This window comes from Neoarius graeffei, chromosome 14 (genome assembly GCF_027579695.1).
Source record: "Neoarius graeffei isolate fNeoGra1 chromosome 14, fNeoGra1.pri, whole genome shotgun sequence".
Classification (NCBI taxonomy): domain Eukaryota; kingdom Metazoa; phylum Chordata; class Actinopteri; order Siluriformes; family Ariidae; genus Neoarius; species Neoarius graeffei.
The window spans coordinates 3,699,486-3,713,377 of NC_083582.1; the positions used below are offsets into that span (position 1 = coordinate 3,699,486).

The 13,892-nt window shown below is 44.3% G+C and overlaps 1 protein-coding gene across 1 annotated transcript in view; it reads right to left on the bottom strand.

Moving 5' to 3' along the window:
- The window catches only part of LOC132897890 (vinculin-like), a 55,416-nt gene that overhangs the window by 37,404 nt on the left and 4,120 nt on the right, over positions 1–13,892 (bottom strand). The gene's annotated exons all lie outside the window — the stretch shown is intronic.

The window sequence follows — 13,892 nt, forward strand, 5'->3', positions numbered from 1 at the left end:
AGTGTAAAACTGCAAAGAGTTTGAACATATCATCATCTACAGTGCATAATATCATCAAAAGATTCAGAGAATCTGGAAGAATCTCTGTGCGTAAGGGTCAAGGCTGGAAAACCATACTGGGTGCCCGTGATCTTCGGGCCCTTAGACGGCACTGCATCACATACAGGCATGCTTCTGTATTGGAAATCACAAAATGGGCTCAGGAATATTTCCAGAGAACATTATCTGTGAACACAATTCACCGTGCCGTCCGCCGTTGCCAGATAAAACTCTACAGTTCAAAGAAGAAGCCTTATCTAAACATGATCCAGAAGCGCAGACGTCTTCTCTGGGCCAAGGCTCATTTAAAATGGACTGTGGCAAAGTGGAAAACTGTTCTGTGGTCAGACGAATCAAAATTTGAAGTTCTTTACGGAAATCAGGGACACCGTGTCATTCGGACTAAAGAGGAGAAGGACGACCCGAGTTGTTATCAGCGCTCAGTTCAGAAGCCTGCATCTCTGATGGTATGGGGTTGCATTAGTGCGTGTGGCATGGGCAGCTTACACATCTGGAAAGACACCATCAATGCTGAAAGGTATATCCAGGTTCTAGAGCAACATATGCTCCCATCCAGACGACGTCTCTTTCAGGGAAGACCTTGCATTTTCCAAGATGACAATGCCAAACCACACACTGCATCAATTACAGCATCATGGCTGCGTAGAAGAAGGGTCCGGGTACTGAACTGGCCAGCCTGCAGTCCAGATCTTTCACCCATAGAAAACATTTGGCGCATCATAAAACGGAAGATACGACAAAAAAGACCTAAGACAGTTGAGCAACTAGAATCCTACATTAGACAAGAATGGGTTAACATTCCTATCCCTAAACTTGAGCAACTTGTCTCCTCAGTCCCCAGGCGTTTACAGACTGTTGTAAAGAGAAAAGGGGATGTCTCACAGTGGGAAACATGGCCTTGTCCCAACTTTTTTGAGATGTGTTGTTGTCATGAAATTTAAAATCACCTAATTTTTCTCTTTAAATGATACATTTTCTCAGTTTAAACATTTGATATGTCATCTATGTTCTATTCTGAATAAAATATGGAATTTTGAAACTTCCACATCATTGCATTCCATTTTTATTTACAATTTGTTCTTTGTCCCAGCTTTTTTGGAATTGGGGTTGTATTTTATCTGCTGCCTTTATTTATTTATTTTTTCTTTTACTTTGTTACTGGCAACAGGCCTGCCATTGTATATTGTACATAATACGCTTTTTTTCCCCACCCATTTTTGTGATTTTATTCTTTTTGTGATTTTATTTTCTTGCTCTTTTAATGTACCGCTCTTCGCCCTTCTAATTGCCCTTCGGGGATAAATAAAGTTTTGTCTAAGTCTAAGTCTAAGTAGTTGTCGGGTCCTCCTGGCGGGTATTTAAAGTGACGAAATCTTACATCGGAAAATGGCAACTGCCCTTATTTGGTTGTCGTCGCCATTATGTAACATTGCTCAACTTGGACCTGGAAAACACCGTCAGGTTCACGCGGCGCAGGTTTCAGTTTATTTACGACACCACTAGTTTGCTAAATTGAGAACCACTGAATCCTGAGCCCAATTTTTTCATTCTGCAAAATTGCAGGGTGTTTAATTTTTCTTCTGCAATCTTGAAAATCATTCTGCAAAATGCAGACTGCAGACGGGTATTTCGAACACTGTATGTTGACGTACATTGCAAAAAAAACTCAATGAACCCTTATGGCACAATACAATTCAATACACTTCTGGTCACTACCTTACTCTGCTGACTGGCACTGCATGGAGTCAGCCAGGGTCGCACAGTCCGGACCGCAGCAGCTGGTTTCCAGCCTCGAACAGACTTCCAGAAGATCATCAGTCATGGTGGAACGGTATTAGGACCTGATAATCTTCATGTGAGAAAAGGCTGACCCGCATAGATAAGTGGAGCCAAATAATGCAGTCAAGGAGGCGGCACATTTCCTCATGTTTGGGTACTTTTCATCTGTGAGTAAGTTCCAAAACTCTCCATGAGCCCTGGACTTCAGCCTGTAGTGTCAAAATCTCATCCTCCACTGTAGACGAGTTCAGGTGAAACAGCGCTACAATTTTTGATGCAAGTGCATCAACCTCAAAATCTTCCCTCAATGGGTCGCGCATAAACGTAGCTACTGGCTCAGCTAAAGCAAAGGTCTTGAAACCGTGTTTCAAAGCCTGAGCGATGTTTTTCAGTCTGCTCTGTGTAGCGCACACTGTTAAGCTGCACACTTGCCTTCCGTTGCGTCTCAAGCTCGGACGCGAGATTTTAGAAGTTCCCCAAATCATGGTGCTGCAGCTTTGAGGACAGATGCTGCATTTGTCGTTTGAAAGCATGAACTGAGCTGATCATACTGACAACAGGTTTTTTCCTTGCAGCTCTAAATTAAGATCATTCAACATGTTGGTCAGATCGGTTAAAAATGCCAAGTCTAGTAGCCACTGCTCGTCATTAAGTTGCTCGTATTCTGCATGTTTAATGTCAAGGAGAAACTTACGGACAGAGTTCTCAAAATCTCTGGAGGAATTTTCCTCACATCAGTGTACAGTGGTGCTTGAAAGTTTTTTTTAACCCTTTAGAATTTCTATATTTCTGCATAAATATGACCTAAAACATCATCAGATTTTCACACAAGTCCTAAAAGTAGATAAAGAGAACCCAGTTAAACAAAAAGTGACAAAAATATTATACTTGGTCATTTATTTATTGAGGAAAATGATCCAATATTACATATCTGTGAGTGGCAAAAGTATGCGACCCTTTGCTTTCAGTATCTGGTGTGACCCCCTTGTGCAGCGATAACTGCAACTAAACGTTTGCGGTAACTGTTGATCAGTCCTGCACACCGGCTTGGAGGAATTTTAGCCCGTTCCTCCGTACAGAACAGCTTCAACTCTGGGATGTTGGTGGGTTTCCTCACATGAACTGCTCGCTTCAGGTCCTTCCACAACATTTCCATTGGATTAAGGTCAGGACTTTGACTTGGCCATTCCAAAACATTCGCTTTATTCTTCTTTAACCATTCTTTGGTAGAACGACTTGTGTGCTTAGGGTCGTTGTCTTGCTGCATGACCCACCTTCTCTTGAGATTCAGTTCATGGACAGATGTCCTGACATTTTCCTTTAGAATTCGCTGGTATAATTCAGAATTCATTGTTCCATCAATGACGGCAAGCCGTCCTGGCCCAGATGCAGCAAAACAGGCCCAAACCATGATACTACCACCACCATGTTTCACAGCTGGGATAAGGTTCCTATGCTGGAATGCAGTGTTTTCCTTTCTCCAAACATAACGCTTCTCATTTAAACCAGAAAGTTCTATTTTGGTCTCATCCATCCACAAAACATTTTTCCAATAGCCTTCTGGCTTGTCCATGTGATCTTTAGCAAACTGCAGATGAGCAGCAATGTTCTTTTTGGAGAGCAGTGGCTTTCTCCTTGGAACCCTGCCATGCACACTATTGTTGTTCAGTGTTCTCCTGATGGTGGACTCATGAACATTAACATTAGCCAATGTGAGAGAGGCCTTCAGTTGCTTAGAAGTTACCGTGGGGTCCTTTGTGACCTCACCGACTATTACACGCCTTGCTCTTGGAGTGATCTTTGTTGGTCGCCCACTCCTGGGGAGGGGAACAATGGTCTTGAATTTCCTCCATTTGTACACAATCTGTCTGACTGTGGATTGGTGGAGTCCAAACTCTTTAGAGATGGTTTTGTAACCTTTTCCAGCCTGATGAGCATCAACAATGCTTTTTCTGAGGTCCTCAGAAATCTCCTTTGTTCGTGCCATGATACACTTCCACAAACATGGGTTGTGAAGATCAGACTTTGATAGATCCCTGTTCTTTAAATAAAACAGGATGCTCGCACCTGATTGTCATCCCATTGATTGAAAACACCTGACTCTAATTTCACCTTCAAATTAACTGCTAATCCTAGAGATTCACATACTTTTGCCACTCACAGATATGTAATATTGGATCATTTTCCTCAATAAATAAATGGCCAAGGATAATATTTTTGTCTCATTTGTTTAACTGGGTTCTCTTTATCTACTTTTAGGACTTGTGTGAAAATCTGATGATGTTTTAGGTCATATTTATGCAGAAATATAGAACATTCTAAAGCGTTCACAAACTTTCAAGCACCACTGTATAGCAAGATCTGAGTTGTCGCAGTCAGCCTTTTCCAGATGTGCATGGAAAAGCCGTCTTTTAAGAGATCTCGCATGAATAGAACGAACGATTTTCGTTGCCACGCCCATTATCTCTTTCATGTTTAGCATTTTTGCACATAATGCTTGTTGCTGTATTATGCAGTCAGTGGTAATTAATGAAGTCGGGGAAATCAGCGTCCTCCCTGCACTTGGCGATAAATCCAGCTGAGCAGCCCACCATTGCGGGCGCACCATCCGTGGGGATTGATATCAATTTACAAATTGGGAGCTGGGTTTTCTCCAAAAAGTTTCTGAAAGACTGAAAAAATGTCCTCTCCCTGCGTGTCCTTTCATGGGCAGCATCGTTAACAGTTCCTCTTTCGCAGACACATCTGTAAACACCATCTGAATAAAAACGCACGACTGGGCTGGATCACGCATGTCCGTGGATTCGTCTAATTGCAGCAAAAATCACTCGCAGGCCATGAGGTCTCTCCAAGGCCCAATCCCAATTCTAATTTCTACCCCTCCCCCTACCCCTTCCCCTTGGCCCTTCCCCTTGAAACTGAGCTACAAGGGATAGGGCTTGAAATTCAACCCCTACGTATTGGGATAGCCCTTCAACGATCGCATACGTCATCGCGTACCTCCGTCAGCATTTACGTTAGCAAAACGCGACCAAATGCGTCATTGGCTGCGACCAGCCGCTACAGTCAGAGCCAGAACCAGAAATCTCTGCTGGCAGGGTGTGATTTGTTAACTAACACCACTGAATGCGATATCTTTGGCGCTTCGTGCACCACATCCGACAGAATGAGGTGTCAGAACACTCATGTAAACAATAAAAGCGAGAATAACAGAACAAAACGTACGCAGTCAAGCAACCGAAAACAATACTCACTCCCAAAGCTTTTTAGCAGCAGCTTGGATTTCAGAAATCGCTGCTCATTCTCAGCTCGAAAGCGAATCAAGCGGCGTGTTTCCTCTGGATAACAACTTAAAACACGTAAATAATGGAGAAAATACATTTATGACAATCTTTCGCCGCGGGAACCGCCATCTTTCTGAAATCCGCATGAAATCTCGCTGAAATCCGCATGGCATTGTGGGAAATCACTCAAACCCCTTCGTTCGGAGTCAGCTCCAGGAAAATCTCCGTTTGGAGGGGTACAGAAGCCCTACCCCTTCCCCTACCCCTCCGTGTTAACTGGGATTGGGATACCCCTACCCCTTCACGTGAACGCGCAAAATGGAGGGGAAGGGCCAAGGGGTTGGTCCAAGGGGTGAAATGGGATTCGGCCCAAAGCTGCTGTGTCACATGATCAGCCATAACTTCACAACGCTGTGTAACTGCACTCCTTGATAGTCGAAGAGATTTTATTGAAGCTAATGTTTTTAAAGTTTTGAAACAACGAGTCAGCTGCTTCAACGAAGGCTTCTTTTATCATCTCTCCATCTTGGAATGACTTTTTGCTTAACGATGGAGTGATTCACCCGGAACGATGCTTCGGTGGCTGCTTTTGCTTTTGAAGTCGACTGTGTGAAAAATGACTGCTGTCCGAATAACTGATTTTCGTTCCCTCACCTTTCTCTTTCTCAGCTCACTTTTCAGAGGAAAGTCAGTGTTGTAGTTTTTATGAACAGTCTGAAAATGCCTCTCCACATTTCCTTTCTTTGGAACAGCAGCGGTAGACTGACAGATCAGACAAACGCACTTCGAATGTGACGTAATGAAAAAAAAATCCTCCTCCCATTCCACATGGAAACGGTACGGTTTTGGTTTCTTGCTCCCCCACTCATTTTTACACCCCTTCTATAGTCGATATAAACTGGAAAGCTAACAAGGTCACAGGTTTTGCAGCAGCGCATGTGAACGCGCATGCGTGGTGACACGTGTGTATGATCTCAGACTGGCTGCATGTTAATTTACATAATTTTTTTGTAAATGGCACGCGATCTACCAGAACTGCCTCCACGATCGACCGATCAATCACAATCGATGTTTTGGGCACCTCTGACCCTGTTATAAAGAAGTTATATCCTGTTATCGACATGTTATGGAACATCTACACCCTGTTATAGAGCAGACACCTTGGTATAGCACAGTTATATTCTAATATAAACATGTTATACACCATTATAGAGCATCTACACCCTATTATAGAGCAGTTATATTCTGATATAAACGTTATACGCCATTATAGAGCATCTACACCCTGTTATACAGCATTTATATCCTGATATAGACTGTTATAGAATATCCACACCATTATAGAGCAGCCACCCTGTTATAGATCAGTTATATTCTGATATAGACTGTTACTATTATAGAGCATCTACACCCTGTTATAGAGCATTTATATCCTGATAAAGACTGTTATAGAGCATCTACACCTTGTTAGAGTAGTTATATCCTGATATAAACATGCTATATGCCATTATAGAACATCTACACCTTGTTATAGAGCATTTATATCCTGATATAGACTGTTATATAGAGCATCTACACCTTGTTATAGAGCAGTTATATTTTGATATAGACTGCTACTGTGATAAAGCATCTACACCCTGCTATAGAGCAGTTATATCCTGATACTGTTACTGTAATCGAACATCTACACCATGATAGAGCAGCAACCCTGTTATAGATCAGTTATATTCTGATATAGACTGTTACTGTGAGAGCATCTATACCTTGTTATAGAGCATTTATATCCTGATATAGACTGTTATAGAGCATCTAAACCTTGTTAGAGCAGTTATATCCTAATATTGTTATACTCCATTATAAAGCGTCTACACCGTTATAGGGCAGTTATATTTTGATATAAACATGCTATATGCCATTATAGGACATCTACACCCTGTTATAGAGCATTTATATCCTGATATAGACTGTTATAGAGCATATACACCTTGTTATAGAGCAGTTATATTCTGATTCTGTTACTGCAATCGAACATCTACACCATGATAGAGCAGCAACCCTGTTATAGATCAGTTATATTCTGATATAGACTGTTACTGTGAGAGCATCTATACCTTGTTATAGAGCATTTATATCCTGATATAGACGGTTATAGAGCATCTAAACCTTGTTATAGAGCAGTTATATTCTGATACTGACATGTTATACTCCATTATAAAGCACCTACACCCTGTTATAGCACAGTTCTATCCTGATATAGACTGTTAGACTCTGTTATAGAGCATCTACACTATTCCAGAGCAGTTGATATGCTAGCTGGTCTCCTGTTACAGGGTACCTACACCGCACTTATTTTCACTTATAGAGCAGTTATAGTATTTGCTCCAAAGTGCCTATGATGTGTTACAGAGTGACCTCACAGTGTTATGGAGCGTCTATATCATGCTGCAACACTTGGAGTTGTTGTTATATCAGGTTGCGTGTGTTATACTGTGCCTATGATGTGTTACAGAGCACCTACACCATCGTACAGAACACTATGTCATGTTGTAACACTTGATGTTCTATTTTGATATAAAATGCAGTTATAACCTGTTATAAGAGATCACGAGTGGAAGTGGAAGTGATTAGAGAGCTCTCTGGCAGTTCAAACACAGCTGGAAAGAAGCTGTTAATGCTGAAGACAGATGATCCGAGTCTGGTTTAAACAGACGGAGCTTTGTCTGGCTCTCGGTCTGATCTCCATCTCACACACAACACAGAGAGAGAGAGAGAGAGAGAGAGAGAGAGAGCGCGAGCGAGAGCACTCAGTGCACTCCAGACAGGCTGAAAGGCCTTATAGAGTACTGGAGAATGAATCACTCTCTCTCACACTCTCACACACACACACACACACACACCATTGTAACAAGCACAGGACAATTTAATCAGAGCAGGAAGTGCTGGCCTTTGGTCTGAAATGAACGACACACAGCCCTGTGAGCTGTTATTACTCAGTAATGCCATGACAACATCGCTCAAACAAACATCATCTGAAGCCACTGAACCACTCGGAACTGAATAAATACAGACAGTGATTAGTGTGTGTGTGTGTGTGTGTGTGTGTGTGTGTGTGTCCAACGCCCTGATAAAACAAGTAGTCTACAGTGAGAGAAATACTACATAACACACACACACACACACACACAATAATACATTATCGTTTCGAAAAGAACAGCTCATTCACAGGGACGTGCACAGATTAAAAACATAAAAGAGATATTTCTGTTTCTGTAACATTTCTGGAAGGAGTCTCCAGTGCCAGTGCTTTGTAACAGTCAGAGGTGACCAAGTTTTCCAACATCTTCAGGACAGAAGAGTTTACACTTCTTTACGGTTTCTCAGGAACATTGAGAGAGAATAAAGCGAGACTCTGGCGAAGGAACGACGGTTTATAGCTGCTATAACACAAGTGACAACAGGAATTAACACTTTCACTGGCATTAAATGCAAATATAAATAGATACTAAAAGACACCAAATGAGCTGCTTCTTCTTTTCTCTTCAAAACCACGTTATACCAGGACTGAGAATAATCACTTCCCTTTTATGAATAAAAGTAAAATAGATTAGCCAGTGACTGCGCGGCTGCCACATTAAGAGAAGGTTCGTCTTCTTAAGTTTTACGTAAACAGGGTGTGGAGAAGTGAAGTAATCTTTATTTAGCGCAGTGAACAGTAACGTACAGGACAAAATCACAGAGCTGCGCTCATCTACGTTTCTGGATTTAAACTTCTTGAGCTGCTATCGCTTCTCATTTCCCAGAACTTTCAAAATGGTACACGACCCAGAACTTCACCAGTGTCTCATTCACCAGTGGGCGGCACGGTGGTGTAGTGGTTCGCACGGTCGCCTCACGGCAAGAAGGTCCGGGTTCGAGCCCCGTGGCCGGCGAGGGCCTTTCTGTGCGGAGTTTGCATGTTCTCCACGTGTCTGTGTGGGTTTCCTCCGGGTGCTCCGGTTTCCCCCACAGTCCAAAGACATGCAGGTTTGGTTAATATGGGACGGCCTCGGGCTGAGGTGGCCTTGAGCGCGGCACCGAACCTCTGATTGCTCCCCGGGCGCTGTTAGCATGGCTGCCCACTGCTCTGGGTGCGTGTGCGCACACGTGTGTGTTCACTGCTTCAGATGGGTTAAATGCAGAGAGGAAATTTCACAAGTTGTGCTTTCTTTCTTTTTCTTTCTTTTTCCCCCCTCACAGCTTCACACCTGCTAATTCCCTCCCTGGATATCCAGCTTAATTTTCATCACGACGCTCGAGCTTTAGCGGCACACTGTTTTATCAAGCTTTACGTGTCTAATTCTCTCGAAGTTCATCAGCATCTCATTTTCTAAAGCTTTATTTTAACGTCATTCTCTAGAACTTTCTTGGTGTCATGCTACAGAACTTCAACCAGTAACTAGTTTTCTAGAGTACCCTGAGCATCTAGTTTCTCTGGAACTTTGCTAAGATTGCACAGACATTTCTAAACAGCCCAGTTTTCTAGACCTTCAGTTGATTGAAATCTCTAGACCTGCCATAGATTCTCACTTCCTGGACCCTCCTGGCTTCCCTCATGACCAGTTCTCTACAGCTGAACTGGTATCTTTCTCTAGCACATCATTTCTACACATTGTTCTCTTGAGCTTCCTTGAAATCATGTTTTCTAGAGATTTTTGCAGTTTGCGGAGCATTATTTGTGACTTGTTCTCTAGATGTTCAGCTGTAAACCTTTTTTTGGTACTGTTCTCTAGACCTTGATGTCTTCAAGGTGTAGTGCTATAGAGCTAACTAGTTTTCTGGTCTTTCTGGAGCTTCGCCAAGATTTCACAGATCTTTACGACGAGTTTTAATTCAACAAAGACACACAGAGCAGCACTAGAGCTCAGCTATCTAGACCTTCAATATTCTCCAGTTTGGGGTAGATTTAAAACTCTGGATCTGTTATAGTTTCTCCTTGACCACGGTACAGTCCATGGAACTTCACCTGTTTCGTGTTCCTCACTGTTACTCATGTCGCTAGTTTTCTAGAACTTCAATTTTATTTTATTCTCACTGGCTAGTTCCCCAGAGTTTCATCAGAATCTGGTATCTTGAAAGCTTCCCCAAGATTGCATAACACTCAACTGTTTTAGTTCCACAAGAACACATTAAAAGAAAGTTGCTCCATTTTCAGTCTAGAAATTCACGAGAGTTTATACTGAGGTACTTTAGAGTTTAGAACCTTGTTCCATTTCTCACATGGCCAATTCTCTAGAACCTGCATGGCACTTTATTCTCATTCTGGAACTGTTTTATAGCGCTTCAGCAGTTGCATTCTATAGTGCTTCCTCAGTGTTTAGTTCCCTTGGGTTTCACCCCTCCTTCATTTACCACAGTGCTATAATCTGGAACTAAGCCAGTGTCCTTGTGTACTGGGTGTGAGAACATGTGAAACTGAGGTAAAGTAGAAGAGGCATGTGGGCTGTGAGGTGAGAGAGGGAGAGAGAAACCCACTGAGGTGAGACTCCACACCACACACAGCTCTCAGGAACTTGCTGTGGTGTCAGCTGTTTCAGAAGAGGAGGAGCCACACCATGATGTTACTAAAAACGGCGCTGATCAAACACGCTGTCACACAAAATCAAACCACTGAAACATGCACACAATCTGTGGCCCCCCTCTCTCTCTCTCTCTCTCTCTCTCTCTCAGCTTCTCGTGAACTTCTACACCTACAGTAAATAGAAAACCACAGTGATGACGACATGCTGAATCTGCAAGAAAGGCGATCTGCAAATAAGATTCTGAGCACAGACACAAGAGGACGAGCAAACAATGACCTACAAATCTCACACACACACACACACACACACACACACACACACACACACACACACACGTTCCTCGGACAGCATCAAGCTCTCCATCTAGCTGTCAAGAACTCTATGGTACTTTGTATGTGTGGGATTCATCAGTGAGTGACTGAGCTGCTCCATGGAAAATATAACACACTTATAGACCATCAGTTCTTCAGGACCGAGTCAAAGCTTCAATCAGCCTACACACTACCCCTAACTCCCAACCCACTACCCCAACACACCACCCCAACCCCCAATCTACTACCTCTAACCCCCTACCCCAACATATTACCCCAACACACTACCTTTAGTCCCCCAACCCCAACAGACCACCCTGAACCCCCAACACACCACCCCTAACCCCAACACACTACCCCAACAACCAGCCCACTACCTCTAACCCCAACAGACCACCCCATTCTCCAACACACCACCCCTAACAACCAGCCCACTACCTCTAACCCCAACAGACCACACCATTCCCCAACACACCACCCCAAACAACCCTTAGTCCCCTAACCCCAACACACCACCCCTAACCCACTACCTCTAACCCCAACATCCATCCATCATCTGTATCCACTTTATCCTGTCCTACAGGGTCGGAGGCAAGCTGGATCCTATCCCAGCTGACTATGGGCAAGAGGTGGGGTTCACCCTGGACAAGTCGCCAGGTCATCACAGGGCTGACGCATAGACACAGACAACCATTCACACTCACATTCACACCTACGCTCAATTTAGAGTCACCAGTTAACCTAACCTGCATGTCTTTGGACTGTGGGGGAAACCGGAGCACCTGGAGGAAACCACGCGGACACGGAGAGCACGCGGACACGGGGAGAGCACGCGGACACGGGGAGAGCACGCAAAGTCCACACAGAAAGGCCCTCGCTGGCCGCTGGGCTCGAACCCAGGACCTTCTTGCTGTGAGGCGACAGTGCTAACCACTACACCACCGTGCCGCCCCCTAAGCCCAACAGACCACCCCTATTCCCCAACATACTACTCCCAACCCCAACCCACTATTGCAACACCACCTCAACCCACTACCTCTAACTCCAACACACCACCCCAACATACTACCCATAACAAAACAACCCTTAGTCCCCTAACCTCAACACACCACCCCTAACCCACCACCCCAAACCCCAACACACCACCCCAATTCCCCAACACACCACCCCTTAGTCCCCTAACCCAACCCACCACCTCTAACCCCAGCACACCACCCTGATTCCCCAACAGACCACCCCATTCCCAACATATCACCTCTTAGTCCCCTAACCCCAAAACACCACCCCAACACACCACCCCATTCCCCAACAGACCATTCCTATTCCCTAACTCAGTACCCCAAGAGACCACCCAACCACCAACACACCACCCCAACCCACTACCTCTAACCCCAACACACCATTCCTCAGTCCCCTAACCCCAACACACCACCCCGATTCCCCAACACACCACCCCAACCCACTACCTCTAACCCAAACACACCATTCCTCAGTCCACTAACCCCAACACACCACCCCAATTCCCCAACACACCATCCCTCAGTCCCCTAACCCAAAAACACACCACCCCTAACCCACTACCTCAACACCACCCCAGCCCCATTCCCCAACAGGCCACCCCTATTCCCTAACCCACCACCTCGAACATCCAACACACCACCCCCTAAGCCCCAACACACTAAACGCGCACACTAGTTACACGTTATACCAAGAACACTAAAATTATATACTGGATCACGCACACTAAACCCTGAACACTACAACTGTACACTAAATTTGTACACTGGTGCAGCTGCCTCCATCAGCTTCAAAAGGAGTGTGTGTGTGTGTGTGTGTGTGTGTGTGTGTGTGTGTGTGTGTGTGTGTGTGAGACTCTGTGACTAATATAAAGGGAGGATTTATGACAGGGTCAGAAGAGTCTCGTCTCCATCTTTCTGTTACTGTTTCTGTGGAAACAGGAAACAATTCTAGAAGCAGCAGCTCAAAAACACGTGATTACTGCTCAGATCTTCCAGAACGGACTGAAACTGCACCCCAGAGGAGCAGCGACACATCCCGAACACAGCAACCGCACTGTCAAGCTCTACTTCTGCAGAGACATGTTGAGAAATAAACATGTCAAAAGGATGAAACACAAACACGTGCACACGCGCACACACACACGCGCACACACACACACCCCTCTGAGGAAGTGTGTAGATGGGTGCAGACACCAACACCGCACACAGTAAGGAAACACACCCTTTACACCCTACATGTGAGGAGCACAGAACAGCACACACACACACAAACAATTTAAACCCCATGCACAGACACGTGTGTGTGTGTGTGTGTGTGTGTTCCTCAGTGAAGCACACGGTGAACAGCTGTGTGTTGATGAACACAATGAGACAGGAATAGTGCAGTGACACTCAGCCTGTCATTAAAAGATCCTATACTTCACTTCCACAGTGTTACAGCAGTGATATCACACACACACACACACACACACACACAGCCTGAATTAGTATAAATTAAAGAAAGAGAAACTGTAGTGCCCTATGTAGTGTGCAGTGTTCGTGAACTCGAGTGTAGAATACAGTCTACAGTTCAAGGCCATGAGTTTCTCTAAAGTGCACCAACGGGTACAAAAGGGCGTCAAACCGCTTCCGACTCCCTGAGTAGCGTATCTAAGAAAGTCTGGATTACTGACTCGTCCCCTGCGTAGTGCACTGTGGGAGATTTTGGATTGAGCCACACATCATGACTCACTCAGCAGTTGGTGTGTTTTAATGATGAAAGATTTCCATATTACAAAAACAGCTCTCAGTCACAGTGAGTGCTTGAAGTGTTTAAGCGTCTGATCAGATCAGCATTAGACCATCTGTTCTCTCTGCACAAAAGTATTCACCCCCCACCAT